The 18,632-nt window shown below is 36.6% G+C and overlaps 1 protein-coding gene and 1 pseudogene across 1 annotated transcript in view; both read left to right on the top strand.

The window, feature by feature from the left end:
- Positions 1-380: 380 nt before the first annotated feature.
- Positions 381-13,034, top strand: LOC140533479 (uridine phosphorylase 1 pseudogene; annotated as a pseudogene).
- Positions 13,035-18,005: 4,971 nt separating this feature from the next.
- Positions 18,006-18,632, top strand: part of SEMA3A (semaphorin 3A) — a 524,728-nt gene continuing 524,101 nt past the window's right edge. Inside the window, 1 exon segment of the mRNA XM_072653227.1 lies at positions 18,006-18,023. The gene's annotated coding sequence lies outside the window, so the exon portion shown is untranslated.

Raw genomic sequence — 18,632 nt, 5'->3', positions numbered from 1 at the left:
TCCTTTTGGCTTCATCATACATTATTCCAATTCTGACACTCCAGTCTAGCCAAACTGACTGGATTTCTCTTACACAGCATTCCATCTAACTTCTCCATTCCTTTGCACTAGCTGTCTCCCACATGTGGAATGCACTCTCTCTTCATTCCTTCCTCATCAAATGATATTTTCTACTTTCAAGGTGCAGCTCAGGCAGCCCCATCTACATGAAATCTTTCCTAACCCTGCCATCCTCTGGTGCCTTCTCTAGCTATTTCATGTTTATATACTTTGTAATTATTCTCTTTTTTATCAGATATATATATATATATATATAATATTCAAATTATATATTAAAATTGAAATCATCTATATAATACATAAAATAAAATCATATATAATTTACACTATATATATTACATTTGTTGTCTTCTGTTAGAACATAAAACCATTGAAAATGTTTTTTTTTTAATTCTTTTTGTTTATATTCCCAACATCTACCACACTGCTTTCAGCACAATAAGTGCTTAATGAATGACTGCTGAATGATGGCCCTGCTATGTCCAGTGTGATCAATGAGGCCGCCTTTATCAAAATGGCCAGTGACACATTGCTCAGAGGCACGACCGATATATTGGGTGACAGGACAGTGGTTCAAAAAGATTAACAGAAGACTAGAATCATGGACCAACAGAAGCAAAATGAAAAGTAATAGGAATAAATATATATAGTCCTATACTTAAATAAAAAGGAGCAATAGTGTCCAGGCAAATAGTAATCACTTAATAAATGCTTATTGATTGAGTGTTGATTGAACTGGCCTTATAGAGCATCAGAGGGATATAACTTAATAGCACTTTACATAAAATAGACTTGAGGGTTTTCATTGACTTCAAGCTCATTATGAATGCTCACCAAAACATGCCTACTGAACAGATATTGCTGCATTTGTGGACTGAATTAATAGAAACCCAGCGTCCATAACAAGGAATACTGTAGTCTCCATGTACTCTGCCCTAGTCAGATGACACTTGATGTATTTCATTGAAGTTTTGGCCCTGCAGTGTTGGAAGATCATTGATAAAGTGAGAAACATCCAAGGGTGGTGACTAGATTGGTAGAAATTTGGCGATCTTATCAAGAGAGAAGGCTGGTTCAAGGAAGTTGTTAAATAGAAAATTACCTGGAAGACACTGTGCACTTCTCCACCAAATCTATTAAAGGCAAACAGTTTTCTACTGAACAGATATTTTGGATCCATTTTGAGAGCCTCAAAGTTGTGTATTTGGAAAGCACAATAGGGATTTTGGGGATTTAAAAAATACAATGTTCAGATGAGTGATGGACTTGAAGAATAACAAAGGTGATCTGTAAAATGTGGATAATATCAGCATCTACCTTACAAGATTATTAAAGGAATCAAATGAAGTAATGGAAATTGCTTCACAGATCTTAAAGTCTATTATAAAAGCTAGTTTTATATGTGTGTATACACATGTATATGTATGTATATATACAGGCATATGTGTATATATATATATGTAGATACCATGTGTATTAGTTATTATAGTATATGCAAAGTGAAAAATAATTCATCACAGAAAAATCTCATGAACATAGATTTAGAGTTAAAAGAAACCTCAGAGACCACTGAGGTAAAAATTGAATTGAAACATTCCAGATTCTATCCATTACACCACTTTTTTGCTCTAATGGGTTTTCTTTTAAAAGACTCTGATAAAGCAGAGAAAAGATCATTTTTAAAAATCCTGATTGTTTCAGATTCATACTTCACTATTTTTTTTGTTCAGCCATGTCCAACTCTTTATGACCTTATGGACCATAGCACACCAGGCCATTTTATCCTCCACTCTTTCCTGAAATCTATCCAAGCTCATTTACATTGTTTCCATTTATCCATCTCATCCTCTTCCATCCACTTTTTTGGCCTTTTTTTTCCCTATCATCAAAGTCCTTCCCAAGGAATTCTGTCTTCTCATTGTATGGCCAAAACATTCAAGCTACATCTTTAATATTTGACCTTCCACTGAACAGTCTATATGAATTAGTTTAAGTATTGATTAATGTTACCTTCTTGCTCTCCAAGGGACTCTCAAACACTTTCTCCAGTACCACAGTTTGAAAGTGTTAATTCTACGGCACTCAGCTTTCCTTTTTCATAGTCATGCATTGCAAATGGAAAAACGATAGTTGTGATTATACAGGCCTCTGTTAGCAATGAAATGTCTCTGCTTTTTAGTATGCTGTTCAGATCTGCCAAAGCTTTCCTTTTAAGGAGTGTGTTTTAATTTCATGGATGAAATTATTGTCTGTGGTGATCTTTGAGCCCAAGAGTATAAAATCTGGCATTTCTTCCATTTTTTCTCCCTCTTTTTTTGCCAGGAAGAGATGGGACTGCCAGATGCCATGATCTTGGGGGTTTTTGGTTGTTGTTTTTAAGCTTCAAGCCAGGTTTCACACTCTCCTCTTTAACCCTCAGAGGCTTCTAAATTCTTTTTCACTTTCTGTCATCAGAATGGTGTCATCTGCACATCTGAAATTGTGGATATTTCTCCTAGCAATGTTAATTACCACTCTTTGATTTGTCCAGCCTGGCATTTCTCATGAGGTACTCTTCATTAAGTTAAATCAGTTGATGACATGAAGCCTTGTTGTACTCATTTCCCAGTCTTAAACCAAACCCATTGTTCCATAGCAAGTTCTAACTATTGCGTCTTGACCCACATGCATAGAGGTTCCTCTTGAGACAAGTTAAGGTTGTCTGGTACTCCTATCTCTTTGTCACATTGTGATGTGATCCACACAATCAAAGGCTTTCATGTAGTCAGTAGAGCAGAAGTGGATGTCTTTGCTGGAACTCCTTTGCTTTCTTCTGATAATTCTACATTCACACATTGCTGAAATCTAGCTTGTGTAATCTTAAGCATAGCCTTACTGGCATGTTAAATGAGTGCAATTTTTCAGTAACACTTTACCTCCTTGTATAAATAAATTCAACAAAAGTCCCAGGTATTTCTACAATTCTGTTCAAAATCTAAAATGTTGGCATTTATATTTAAAAAGTCACTTGCTAGAACCTTACTTATACAGTAGTTATAGTGATTGACTTAGGACACTCATACTTCCTCTGAGGGCTGATAAAACAAAAGCACCTACAACAGAAAAGAAACCTCTTTGATGTTCACATTTTGTATGTGAAAGATACGAACAGATTTGGAACAGTTCTTTGAAAGTAGAGAGACTTGAAACAGTGAGACCACTTAAGAGGCTTTGCAGTAATCCATGTACAAGAACCTGAAGTGGTGTGGTAATAATGGGATTGGGGGAAAAATGAGTGGATTCTACATATATGGAAGTAGAATTGTTAAGATTTTTGCAACAGACTGGAGAAGGAAGGACTGAAGGATGGAAGGGAAGGAAGAAAAGAGATGTGGAGAGAGAGGAAAAGGAAGACGGAGGAGGAGACGATGATGACAGCAATGACTGCAGCTGTGTTCTAGGCACTGTGCTAAGTGCTGAAATGAATGGTAGGAATCCTAAGCTAGGTGAGATGTTAATGGTACACAAAGCAGAAATAGGGGTGTGTGAAGGTAGGATGGGGTTTGAGAAGGAGACGTGTATGCTGAAAACAATGAGTTAGGTTTTGCACGTTTTGCGTATGAGATGCCTATGGGATGCAAGGCATATAGATAGACATTTTTCACATGCTTTTGGGGAAATATAACTGGAGATCAAGAGAGATATCAAATATAAAGAGTTGAGTCATCATCATAGAGATAAAAATTGTTCCCACAGGACCTGATTAGATTCCCATAGCAATGGGATATGGAAAGATAAGAGAAGAGGTGAGGCCCAGGACAAAGTCTTGGGGTACACATATGAATGGAAGGCAGGATATGAATGATAAGCTAGCAAAGAAGAATAAGAAGGAAAATATAGAGGAAAATTTAGTAGTAGATATTTCTTAAAGTCAATTTAAGGAGGAATTGTTAATGATGTTTCAAGAACATCTTATCAGGTAGTTTCAAGTAGAAAGAAATTATTTATTTATAGAATATTTTAATATTGACAAAGTATTTTTCTTAATTGTGAGGTAGATAGTAGAAGTAATATTATCACAATTTTACAGATGAGAAACTTAGGATCATAAAAAATAAGTTACTTATCTTAGCTCACAGAAATAGTAGAAGTCAGGTAAGACCTGAACCCAAATCTCTTAACTACAAAAATAGCATGCTTTTCAGAGTGTCATGTTATTGCTCCTGATAGTTCCTTGGGGTCATGTGGTTGAAGACCTTGAAGGCCAGTCAGCAATTTATAATTTATTTAGTAGGCAATTGAGAGCCAATAAATCATCTTTTGGAATGATGAGCTTAGAGTAGAACATCAATAATGTTATTGGGCTGTGATGTGAAAGCTACTATGGAGTGGGATATAAGAGTTTTGGGAAGAGAAGCTGTGAAGATAATATACTATTCTAGAAAGAAAAGAAATGAAATTGTGAATCTTAGAGGTGATGTGGTACGGTAGAAAGAGTGCTAAATTTGGAATCCAAGAAACTTAGTTTAAATCCTGTATTCTCCACTTAATTGATTTATGAACTTGGACAATTAATTTAACGTCTTAGTTTCCTCATCTACAAGAGTAATAGGTTAGACTAGATCACATAAGAGATATTATGGAGATGAAAATAATAAATATTGCAAACTTATTGGAGGTTAAAGAGAAGGAAAGGTAAAAGATATTTCTGATGACATTACCCTGGAAGAATAGAAGCCTTGTGGTGCTGTCCAAAAAGTAAAGTAGAAAAAGGAAAGGATAAGTGTTTTGGAAAGAAGATGAGTTCTGTTTTAGACATGTTGAATTTGTGATGTCAATGAGATGTCCCAGCACTTACAATAACTCTGTGAGGTGGGTACTGATATAATACCCATTTAACAAGTGAGGGAACCGAGGTTTCAGGCACAGAATGGTTAAAAATAACTGGAATTCTGGAGAGAATTGAGGAATAGATATATATTTATATCAAATACTGAAAATAGGTCAAAGGACAAAGATCAAAAAAAAAGTTTTCTCTTTTTAGTTCTATTGTACTTCATGAACACTTGATATGTTATGTTCCAGAAAGCAATTTCATTTGTTTCACATTCAATTAAATGATTTTAAGCAGGGGATTGTTGCATTTTTGTTTTTGTTTTCTTTTTGCTTAATACATGTTTATTGATTGTGACTTTGAAGCAGAGGAAATAAACAGAGCAAAGAAAACAATATGCACAATTCCAACAACAAAAAGAACGTCACCATAAAACTTTCCAGTGTGAATGTAGCCAAATTATAAAGATAAAACATTGATCCAAAGAAGAGATCTGAGAAGATGCCTCTCTTCTTTGGTTTATTTTTATTATAAAATTTATTTATTGATAACTTTTAAAAGACTTTTGAATTACAAATTTTTTCTCTCCCTTGTGCCTAAACAATGTGATATCAGTTATACATATGAAGTCATGCAAAACATATTTCCATGTTAGTCATGTTGCAAAAGAAAAAACCTAGAAAAATAAAGTGAAAAAAGTAAACTTTAATCTGCCCTCAGAGTTCATCAGTTCTCTCTCTGGAAGCAGATAGCATTTTTTCATCAGGTATCCTTTGTAATTGTCTTGGATCATTCTTGTGTAATCAAAATTATGTAGATTTTGTCCCCTGATTCTCTCTTCTCTCATTCATAAATCTGACAAGTAAATTCTTCCATGCTCCTCTAATGTAGCAATGATATCACCCTTTATGTATAAACAATTTACCCATTTTGACCTTATGTGGGTATACAGTGTGAAATGTTGGTCTCTACTTAGTTTCTGCCAGACTGCTTTCCAGTTTTCCCAATAATTTTTGTCAAATGTTGAATTCTTGTTCTTGTCCCAAAATTTAGATCTTTGGGTTTATCAAATACTAAATTACTACTATAGTCACTTACTATTGTGTATTGTGTACTTAATATATTTCACTGATCCACTACTTTATTTCTTAGCCAGCACCACATTGTTTTGATGATTACTTCCTTATAATATATATATATATACATATAAATGTATCATTTGAAATCTGATATTGTTGGCAGCCTTCCTTAACATTTTTTTCACTGATTTCCTTGATATTTTTTACTTTTTGCTCTTCCAGATGACTTTCATTATTATTTTTTCTAGCTCTGTAAAATAATTCATTGTTAGTTTGATTGAAATTACAATCCAGAAATGGGTATGGACAATGGAGTTACCAAATAGCACTATGTCCTGCACTCAGTGCCAGCAAAGAGGTCCCCTGCAATCTCTTCTGACCAGTTCACTGCCTGACCCCTTTACATCTCTGGCTCCAGAGCTCCCCAAACTTCTGCTGCTGCTTTTACTGCTCTGGTTTTGTCACCGCATGAGCTCTAGGTATCCCCCACCCCAATGCTACAGACCTCGCCTTCTTTGCTCTTAATGTTTTGGGCTGGAAAAATGTCTCGCCCTGCATTTGGTTGGTTCTGCTGCTCCAGAATTTGATTCAAGGTGTCATTTTAAAGTTGTTAGGAGGAGAATGTTGTGAGAATTCAACTCGAGGGCTTCCTCTAGTCTACCATTTTGGCTTTGCCCACCTGCAGCCCTTTCTCTCAGGGTATTATAGTACTTGATAATGGTTATGTTGTGGCATTTTCTTAGCCCAGTAAGTAAGTTGAACCTTATTTTACAATGATGACATAAAATTACTCTGTTTTTAGTATTTTCTATACAAGAGTAATAATACTTTAAATAATAGTATTCTGAAGTTTGTAAGTTGTCATAACAACCCTGTGTGGTAGGTATTATTTATTATCATGCCCATTTTGCAGATAAAGAAACTGAGCATGGGAGAGGTATACTCAGGGTCACATAGATAGTAAGTATTTAAATAGGTCTTCTAACTCCAATTCCCACACTCTACCAACTGTACCCAGCTTCCCAGATACATTGATGTGTATAACAGAGAAAGCCTTGAACTAATAACACTCTGTTCCATCCCCAGTTCACTAAACTCTGGCTTTGTCTTCTTGGTCAGATTCCCTCACTTTTCTGAAGCTCAGTTTGCTCATCTATGTATTTAACATATTTACCTCCATAATCCCTAAGACCTTTGACATGTTTAAAGCACCATGATTAATGCTATTAGTTTGAAGAAGTGAAAATAAAGCCAACTTTACCAAAAACAAATCATAAAGATAAATAGAATAGCTATAAAGGCAAGTAAGTGGCCCAGGAGGAAGAGTGTTGACCTTTGAGTCAGAAAACTTGAGGTTGAATTTTGCCTGTAGGCCTGTACCTTTGACTTTGGGACTTGTCTGTGCCTTGATTTCCTCATCTGTAAATGGGGATAGTAATAGCACTAGATCAAATGAGTTAACATGAGTAAACATGTTAGTAACTAAGTTCTTTGCAAACATTAAAGTGCTATGTAAATGCTAGCTATTTTAATTCATAATACTTTGCCAAAGCAAAATGATTTTGAGTCATAATACTTCATGGATCAAATACAGATCTTAAACACACCTGGGCTAACATACCTATTATTGTCCATAGTTTGCCAGATGCTTAAACATTTGTTACAATAATCCCTCTGACATATCTGTGTTCATTTAAAAAAAAAAAGAAATACCCAATCTATTTCCTGATGACTTAATTTTCTGCATAAGATAAGCTATTTGAGCTACCTCTGCTGGATTTTGAATTTTTTGGGTCTGCCAATGCAAGATCTCCATAGATAACATTTCATTTTTTGAAACCACATAATGATACCAAAATTGGTAAATGGAGGACAGATGTATTTGAAAGAATAATTTCACTTTATAATTTAAGTGATCTCTGATGGTAAAAAAAAAAAAAAAAGAAAAGAAAAGAAAGTTCAAGATTTTCCCTCTACTTATTCCCAACAAGCATATTTTCTAAATTCAAGTTTTGTCTACATGACATGATTGAACCAAGAGATTTCTGAATAATTGAATGGATTAACTGTGACTGCAAGGCCAATCAGTATTTAATGTGGCCTAAATCACTGAATCATCCATGCCTCTGCTTGATTCTTTTTAGATACACTTGTAGGAACACACTTTTCTATCTCTACATCCCAACAAAGAAGAATCTGAGAACCAGTAAAATGACATTTATGTAACAAAGAAACAAAAATATAAAGAAAAGTGTCTCTCACTGAATAAGCCTAACATTTAAGCTAAGTTATCTGTATTTCATTTGTTTCTCATTTGAAAATAATAATTCACATATCTATAGGCACTTGAGATTTTTTAACTCCTGTATTACTACAATGCATCTTAATAGGAATCCCTGCCTCCGGTTTTTGATCCCTTTATTTTATCCTGTCTACTCATGCCAGAATAATCATCTTAAAATACTACTTAAATTATCCCATCATTTCTTTTCCTAAGTTCCCTCCTACTTAATATATCAAGTCTGAATTCCTCCATTTATCTTTCAAACCTTTTCACGATCCACCATTGCTATACTTAGCCAACATGCCTGATTTCCTACTACTCTTCAATAGGCAACCCCTCTTACAGTTTGGCAGATCTCCTTGCTCTCCTATTTCAAAATGAAGGCTTGTATTTTGGTTGGGTAGATAAGACTAGAGAAGCATGAGAGAAGGAGTCCAAACAGAACCACAGCATTGGGTAAAGACCAAGGCTTACTTATTCTATTAAGACAGCCAAGAATCCTGAACCCAAGGGCTTTGGCAACAGCAAAACTTCCAGTTCTGTATCTAAAGTCATTATCCTGGAAAGTAAATTCTGTGGAAGATGTGGCCTGGCAACTGTTCCTGCAGATGCCATAGTCACATCTGTTGAAGACCCAGACAAGAACATTCTTGTCACCAAAGTCTTTGGCACTGTTGGATGCTTCAAAATCTGAAACTTTTGATTTTATCAGTAGAAATGACATTAAAATAGATTCAATACCATCAGCTTTGCCAGTGCACCCTAGGAATCATGGGATCTTTCCATTGATATGCAGCTGAAACCTTTCATGTATCTTGTCTTTTCCTGTTAGAATATGAACTTTTGAAATCCAAGGACTATCATACTTTTATTTTGTATTTCCTTTGCTTAACTCAGTTCTTTGCATATAATAATCAATTAACAAATGATCCATTCATTCTAAGGATGAAAATGCAGATATGTGTCCAAAGGCATTTCTAACATTGGGAGTTCAAGAAAATGGAGAAAGAATACATTTGTTAATATAAAGATAGGCATAGTTTGGTTGGTATGGTGGATAGAGCAGTAGGCAAGAAATCAGGAAAACTTCTTGTCATGAGTTCAAATTCAGCCTCAGATTCTTACTAGCTGTGTGACTCTGGACTAGTGTGTCCTCAGCAATAATAAAGAAATTTGAAAGAGGTGGAGGAGAGTTCAGGGGAAAAAATAGTAAGTTCAGTTTGGGACATGTTGAGTTTAAGCTGTCTGCTAAGCATCCCATTAGAGATGACTGAGAAGCCATTGAAGATGCAGAGGTCAGCTGAGATATTAAGACTGTATAAAAGGATTTGAGGATCAACAGTATAGAAATGATAATTAAATCTATGATTCCAGCAAAGGAATCTGAGAAGGAGTCAGTAGAGCACAGTAGACAGAATAACATAGATAAGGATTACAGCAATGTACATGGAAAGAACAAAGATACACATAAAATCAAAAATGAATATTGCAAAATTAAAAAGAACAAAGCCAAGATGGCAGAGTAAAAGCAGGGAATTGCTTGAGCTTTCCCTTCAAAACCCTCCAAAACCCTGTAAAAATGATTCTAAACAAATTCTAGAGATGTAGAACCCACAAAATGATGGAGTGAAACAAATCTCCAGGCCAAGAGAGCCTGGAAGATTGACAGGAAGTGTCTATCTCACCAGGCTATGAGAGGAGCAGAGCACAGTCCAGCATGAGTGGGACCAATGCAGAGTGGAAGCAGGTCTCAGGGAACTGAATCACTAGCAGCAGTGACAGTTTCCAGATTTCTCAAACCAAAAACACTGAAGATAGCATGGAAGATCAGTAGGAAAACTCTGTGGGACCTGGTCTGGCTGGGGTCTGGCCCCAGCCCCCAGGGTGGAAGAGAAGGTGACACCAGCAGGGCTGTGGTGACAGCAGCAGCAGCTGCGTCCAGAATTATGGGCCCACAGAAGGTGGGGGGATTGAGCAATTGAGCAGCTGACACAAAATCCCTGAAGCCCACACCCCCACCCTAACTGGAAGCCGAGTCCTACATTTTAAGAGTTAGAAAGTCAAGTATTTGGCTGGAAGCAGGTGCAACAGCATAAAAAACTCATTGTAGAATCTTACTTTGGTGACAAAGAAGATCAAAACATACAACAGAAAAAAAGACAAAAAAATCAAAGATCCTACATCAAAATCCTCCAAGAAAAATATGGATTGGTTGCAGGCCATAGAACAGCTCAAAAAGAACTCTTACTTCAAAATCAAGTAAGAGAAGTGGAGGAAAAATTGGGAAGAGAAATGAGAGTGATGCAAGAAAATAGTGAAAACTGAGTCAACAGCTTACTAAATGAGACCCCCAATAATACTGAGGAAAATAACAAACACCTTAAGAAATAGACTGACCCAAATGGCAAAAAAGTCCAAAAAGCCAATGATGAGAAGAATGACTTAAAAAACAGAATTGGCCAAATAGAAAAGGAGTTTCAAAAGCTCACCAAAGAAAATAATTTCTTAAAAATTAGAATGGAGCAAATGAAAGCTAATGACTGTAAGAAATTATAAAAACAAAACTAAAAGAGTGAAAAAAAAATAGAAGAAAATGTGAAATATCTCATTGGAACAAACATTGACCTGTACACTAGATTCAGGAGAGATAATATAAAAATTGTTGTAGTACCTGGAGGTCATGATAAGAAAAAGAGCCTAGACATCATCTTTCAAGAAATTATCAAAAAAAAAATATCCTGATGTTCTAGAATCAGAGAGTAAAATAGAAATTCAAAGAATCCACTGATCGCCTCTTGAAAGAAATCTCAAAAAGAAAAACTCCTAGGAATGTTGTAGCCAAATTTCAGAGTTCCCAGGTCAAGGAGAAAATATTTCATGCAGCCAGAAAGAAACAATTCTAGTACTGTGGAAATACTATTAGGTTAACACAAGATCTAGCATCTTCTACCTTAAAGGATTGAAGGGCTTGGAATATGATGTTCTGGAGGGAGGAAAAGCTAGGATTAAAACCAAGATTTGCTTACCCAGAAAAAATACTTCAGGGGAAGAATGTTCATTCAATGAAATAGAGGACTTTCAAGCATTCTTGCTGAAAAGATCAGAGCTGAATAGAAAATTTGACTTTCAGATACAAGAATCAAGAGAAGCATGGAAAAGTAAACAGGAAAGAGAAGTCATAAGAGACTTAACTGTTTACATTCCTACATAGAAAGATGATATTTGTAACTCATGAGACTTTTCTCAGTATTAGGGTAGTTGGGAGAGAGAGAGAGAGGGAGAGAGAGAGAGAGAGAGAGAGAGAGAGAGAGAGAGACAGAGACAGAGACAGAGACAGAGAGAGAGACAGCGAGAGAGACAGAGAGAGCACAGAGTGAGTTGATTGTGAAGGGATGATATCTTAAAAATAAAATTAAGGGGTGAGAGAGGAATATATTGGGAGAAGGAAAAATGGAAAGATAGAATAAGGTAAATTCACATAATCAAGAGAGTCATCCCAGGGGGTGTGAGGAATCAGTAGCTGCCCAGACCAGGCTGTCCAGGCTGAGAGAAGTCCCTGGTGCTCTGCCCAGCGCATGCATCCCAGCCCACATATCTCAGGTATGTCCTGTGTCAGCCCTTAGCCGCACCAGGGTCCATTTGCAGCTAAAGAATGGCATCTCAGGAAAAAAAATCTGGAAATCTCTAGTGTTCAAGTGAACACAAAATTCACCTTTCAAACCCAAATATCTCAGAAATGAAGGAAGATATTCTTTACCATTTCAATCTTGGAACTAAAACCCATGATTTACAGGCCATGTTTGGAGATGTAAAGTTTGTATGTGTTGGAAGAAGTCCTGCCTGGATGAAAGCTTTCATTAGCTATATCGATGAAGAGTTGGGACTTGCAAAACCTGGCATGGACCATCCTAACATTTGTGAAGGAACTGACCACTATGCCATGTATAAGACTGGACCTGTGTTATCAGTTAGTCATGTCATGGGAGTTCCTTCCATTGGAATCATGTTACATGAACTCATCAAATTACTGCATCATGCCAAGTGTTTGGATGTTGTTGTCATTCACATTTGGCAAGTGTGGTGGAATAGGTCTGGAGCCTGGTTCAGTGATGGTAACTAGAAAAGCTACGGATTCTTGCTGCAAACCTGAATTTGAACAAATTGTATTGGGGAAACGCATAGTGTGAAATACGGAACTCAGTGATGACCTAAATCAAGAATTAATGGCATGTGCAAAGGAGATGAATGAGTTTATACTGTTATGGGGAATACCATGTGTACCTTAGATTTCTATGAAGGTCAAGCTTGGCTGGACGGTGTTTTCTGCTCATATTCCGACAAGGATAAGGAAGAATATTTACAGGTGGCTTATGATGTGGGAATCAGAAACATTGAGATGGAATCTTCTATCTTTCCAGTCATGTGTGGTGCTTGTGGTATCAAAGCTGTTGTCTCTATGAAGATCAGATTAGCAGTCCCTATGAGGTCCTTATTGAGTATCAAAAGAGACCCTAGAAGTTAGTAGGATACTTCGTCAAGAAATGTCTGGGAGGGAAAGATTGAAAATGTTGGGGCTTTTTAATACTTTAAGAAAACTTTGTGATTGTTTGCTGTTAAAATATATCCTAGTTGTATTATTCCTAACATTTTGTAAATCAAATATGAAGCAAAGGTGACTTGTTCTTAAAAAAAAAAAAGAGGCAAGAAAGAAAGGTTTCTCAATGGAGGGGAATGGGGAGAGGTGAAAATAAGTGAGTGAACCTTACTCTAGTTGGATTTGGCTTAAGGAGGGAATAACATACACACTCAACTGGGTATTTTACCCTAGAGGAAAGTAGGGGGAAGGGGATAAGAGGGGGATGATAGAAGGGAGAGCAGATTGGAAGAGGGGGTAGTCAGAGGCAAACACTTTAGAAAAAAGAAAGGGTCACAGGAAAAAATGTAATAGGGGGCAGGATGTGTTTGTCCTTCATTCTTGAAGAGGACCATGATATCAAGATGATGATATGATTTGCACTTGACTTTGTTTTGAGTGAGGGAGAGCTGTGCCAGGTCATCAAACTCACTTTCTCCTCTAGAGTCATCTGGGTCCAGTGGCTTGATATTCATTAGGAAAATTGAGGATAGCCCACGGGAGTGTTAGGATAGGACAGGATGGAGGGAAATATAGTTAGTTTTTCACAATATGACTGCTATGGAAGTGTTTTGCATGACTGGTGTGTATAGCCTATATTGAATTTCTTGTCTTCTCGATGAGGGTGGATGGGGAGAGAAGAGGGGAGATAATTTGGAATTCAAAGTTTTAAAAATAAAGGTTAAAAATTATTTTTACATGCAACTGGGAAATAAGATACATAGGCAATGAGGTACATAAATCTATATTGCCCTATAAGAAAGTAAGGGGGAAGGGGAAAAGAGGGGATGGTGACAGGAGAGAGGGCAGGCAGGGGGAAGGGATAAACCGAATGCATGCTATATCAGGGTGGAGGGGAGGGGAAGAGATGGAGAGAAAATTTGAAAGTCAAAATCTTGTGGAAATGAATGTTGAAAACTAAAAATAAATTAATTAAAAAATTTATTTAAATTTTTTTAAAAAAATTATAAAGAACAAGCATAGATCAAAAGAAGGGATATGACAAAACACTTCCAACCCACCCCTTCACAGAATGGAGTCCCCAAGGTGTTACACATTGCACATCTTTTTTTTTTTTTTTAAACTCTCTCAATATATTAATCCATTACCCAGACTTTTTTTCCTCTTTTTTGCTTTAAAATACTTTCTGTTTTATTAGATAGCTCTTTTGGAGGGAAGGGGAAAAATACTGGGGGAAACTATGATGATGTAAATAACAGAAGGCATCAATGGAACCTTTTTTTTCCCTAAAAAATAAACATACTTTACAGGAATAAAGATGCAATAATCTGTCTTCTGTCCTAATTAAACCACATCTGGAAATACCGTGTGCTTTATTCTGGTTACCACAATTTAGGAAGGAAATTGATAAGCTCAAGGGTCTATAAGAAGGCAAAGAGGTTGGTGAAAGGTCTTGATTTCATGTCGTGAAAATCAGTCAATGGAACTGGGGATCCTACAGAAGACTCATGGAGGATATGTGAGCTCATTTTAATTATCTCGAGGGCCATCACACAGAAAAAACATTAGACTTCTGCTGTTCTGTCCCAGAAAACAGAACAAGGAACAACATATAGTAATTGAAAAGCAGCAAATTTAGATTTGAGGTCAGGAAGAAGGGCTTAACAATTAGAGCTACCCCAAAAATAGACCTCCTAAGGAATTGTGGACTCTTCACTATGGAATTCTGAAACAGTGCTGAGTAATCTTTTTTTTGGGTATTTTGTCACAGGGGTTCCTTTACATGTACAATTTGTACTAGATAGCTGTTGAGGTTCATTCTGACTATATTTCTGTGATTCTGTGAAATCCCTTTTTTCCCTTCACAAATTCTGTGTCTTTACTCACCCTGGGCTTTTCTCTTGTCTTGCTTCTGGCCAAGACTTTTGTATTTCCCTCTCCACCCCTCTATTCCAGCATCCTTGTTCTATCAATCATGTCTTTTCTGGGGTTTTTATCTTCAAATTAAGTCTTCTTTATTAAAAAATAAATCTTCCCTACTCCCATCTTGAACTATCATCCCATGTTTCCTACCCTTCAGTGCCAACAGCTTTTCAAAGGATGTTACATTGCTTGTCTCCATGGTTTCATCATCACAATAACGCATTTCACTCTGGACTTATATCTCTTATTGCTACCAAAACCGTTTTATTCAAGATAAGCAGTGACCTACTTACTAAATCGTTAGATTTTTCCCGAGTCCTCATCCTTAACCTCTGTATCATTTGCTAATAGTGACTATATCCTTCCTGATTTTCTCTTCTCCCTTGGTTTCTGTCAAGTTTTATTTTAATATATCTCCTTCTGTTCTACTAAGGGTCTCCACTGAGGACTTCTCTTCTTCCATGGGAGCACGATGTAGTGAAATGAGGGAAACATATAAAGTCTGAGAACTATCATTTGAATTCTATTTGCTGACTTTCATCAAGTTCACATTGATTTTCTGATTCTGTTTCCTCATCCATAAAATGAGATTAGTAACCTTTAAAGCAACTCCTAGTATAAAACTACATGAAACTGTGGACTCATTTATTTCTTAAAGGTCTCTTCTTGACCCATTTCTTTGGTCTGTGTTTTAAATACACTTTCTGATGTCTTTTTTTTTTCACATTTAAGTCTTTTCTAAATATAATCACTCATCATTACGCCCCATGAGTACTCCTTTTACAAACAAAACATAGTTTAGTAGAAACAACAAACAATGACAACATTTTACTCATAAAATATTCAGGACCTACACCTATATTACTGCACCTTTCTAAGAAAGAGAAAGAGCTTCTCATTTTCCCTTACAAGAAGGTTGGCCATTATGATTGCTCTGGATTTTTCTTTGATTAAGTATTTATTTGTTTCTATGTAATTCTAACTGTGCATACATTTACAAGTTTATAAATGTAACTTTGGTTGTGTTTACTCGATCTTACTTGAGTTCATAAAATTCTTGTCATTTTTCCCATGAATTATTCTTATTTGTCATTTCTGATAATATAAAATTATTTTATTGTTTTAACATAATACCTAATCAATGGACACTTTCTTTGATTTTATTTTTTATTTTGCAACAACAAAAAGTGTTGCAGTGAATATTTTGGTTTACCTGGTGCCTTTCCTTGTGCCCTTGACCCATTTCTCTTTTCTTTTTAACAAGCATTAATCTGGAGTCCATGGAACCCCAAAAGGTTCATGGATACATTTTAGGGAGATCATGAGCTTGTAGTGAAAAAATGTGGCTTTATTTATACTAACTTCTGGTTTCTTTTGTGATCTGACGAACTTTTTATGACTTCAAAAAACAGTATTCTTAAAAGGGTAACAGAGGTTTTACCAGATTGTCAAAGCAACGGAATCCTGATAAAGCGGCTCCCAGCCCCAATATTCTAACTTGAGGTTTCATGATGTGTTGTAATGGAATTGTCTCAAAGAACCCAGAGTCAGACCACCTCTAATCCAAATACAGGCATTTATCGAGACTCATAAAGCAGGCTAAGTTCCAAGAGAATCCAGCAACTTCAGAGAAAGCAAGAGAGATTTTTATCGGGTAGAGATGCAATTACATAACAGAAATTGCAAATATTAAAAAGTCAGGAGGGGTTTGTTAAGGGATTAAGTCATAAGGGAGGGGTCCCAGACATGGTGGAACTTCACATGTGATTCCCCACAATACATACAGAAAATCCCTTTTCGGGGTGGGAGGAGGTATGTGTGTATGACAATGGTATTATAATAAGCCTCTTTACATCATAAATTCACTCTAGGTCAGTTATTTACTATTACTGGTCAGGTGCCTACTTAGGGAAAGTCCCTTCTATTGTTCTGGGATCCACATCCTGCTTGGGCATCCTGGTGGTGCTGCTTTCTGATTGGCTGAGTATTGTAATCCTGCCTGAGACTAGATGGATGTGGTTGTGGTTGAGTGCATGGGCACACCTGCTGTTTCTGTAGGAAATATGACGAATGGGTCTGGGGGCAGTGGCTAGCTAGAGGCAGGGGCTGGAAACCCATCACATGGACATGCCTGCTGTTCTGTAAGAAATATGAACAGGACAACCTGTTCTAGTGAACAGAGAGGCATATATGTAGAAGTTAGGAAATTGAGCGTGTGTGTGTGTGTGTGTGTGTGTGTGTGTGTGTGTGTGTGTGTCGAGATGAGTGGCTAGGTAGGGGCAGTGGGTTTGCTGTTCAGTGGGGCCTATAATGATGTTAGAATATCAGGGCTGGGGCAGCTATATTAGGATTCCATCAAAAGGATTCCATAACACAACAAAAAGGTAAAAAGTCACTGGTAAATCAAAGCATACTGTTTTCTCTTTCTTTTATATTTTTCTGGTTGTCACTAGAGAAGAAGACTACAAGGTTTGTTGGAATGGATTTGGTGCTACTAAACTCCAATAAAGCTCTAAATGGAGGCTTTTATTTCTTTCCCTGTCCGCTATCCTTCCCTCTCTCCCTTAAAGTACTTAAGCCTGATATGCTTCCTGGAGGTATGAAGAAGGCTTATATTATTTTCTAAAGTTTGTTTCCCCGTTTTGTTTCTAATGTTTACTTTGTCTCTGATTGCTGAGATTATGATGCATCTGTTAACCACTCACATCAATTAAGTGTGGGTGGTTTGATTTGAATATAGAATGGAAAGGGACAGTTGAGATCTTCTGGGAAGGAAAAGAGATTTTAAACTGAGGTATTATTTGCCAGAGCACAGTCGCTGGGTGGGGGCTTAGAGGTAGAAAGATAGTTATTGTTTCATTTTTACAGTTTCCTATGGCAGAAAGAATCAAGAGGAGAAGCCTAGTGTACAAAAAGGTGGGGAAAAATAATAGTGACTAAAATCTCTGCCTGCATGTTCAACAGTCCAACACAGCAACCACACCTGCTACATATGTAAACTTGGCAAGTATAACCACGTAGTTGTCATCTGAATGTAAAACTATAACCTTTATTTTGCCACCAAGCCAAGTCATAGGCATGGAGAAATGCATAAAACCCTACTACAATAGCTCTCTGAACAGCACTGAACCACTCTATGTTCTTACAACTGATCCCACTGATTTCTGATTCCTCATTTCTCTAATAAACTGTTTTCTTGAATTCCAGTAATTCTACCTGTTCCTATCATTCCAGGACATCTGAGATTCTATCAGTCCCCCCATTAACCAGGTATGTGAATTTCCTTCCTGCAATTCCATTTCCTCCAATAGTTAGATATTCTTCCTCCAAGCAAATATTTTCCTAAAATTGAATACCCTTAAATCTGATTCTAGACTATTCTGACAACAACCTAGACCTCTGCTATTTTCTTGTTGCTCTAATTTCTGAAAATTATGAACTCTACCCTTGCTTGGGACATAACTGTGATTTGTACGTTTTGTTAACTCCGACCCAGAGGATCATAGATTTATGGTTGGAAGATTCTAGAGAGGTCATCTTATACAACCTTCCCGATTTTTGATGAGAAATAAGAAACTGAAACCCAGAGGGTCTAAGTGATTTGACCAACATCATAAAATAAGTAGCAAAGATAGGGTTTTGAATTAGGGCTTTCTGACTGCAAGTTCAGAGCTTATTCCACTGTGTCCTGCTGCATCAAGCTAACAAATAAACAACAGTCACAGTGAAGCTAGTGCTGTGCTGCAAAGGTAATAGCTTAGATCGAAACTTCTGTTGTTGTTTTTCAGTCATTTCAGTCCTGTTCACCTTTCCATGACTCTACTTTGGGATTTTCTTTGCAAAAGTACCAAAGTGGTTTACCTTTTCCTTCTCCAGCTG

This window comes from Notamacropus eugenii, chromosome 3 (genome assembly GCF_028372415.1).
Source record: "Notamacropus eugenii isolate mMacEug1 chromosome 3, mMacEug1.pri_v2, whole genome shotgun sequence".
Lineage (NCBI taxonomy): Eukaryota > Metazoa > Chordata > Mammalia > Diprotodontia > Macropodidae > Notamacropus > Notamacropus eugenii.
This window is presented reverse-complemented; position numbering and strand designations above follow the sequence as displayed.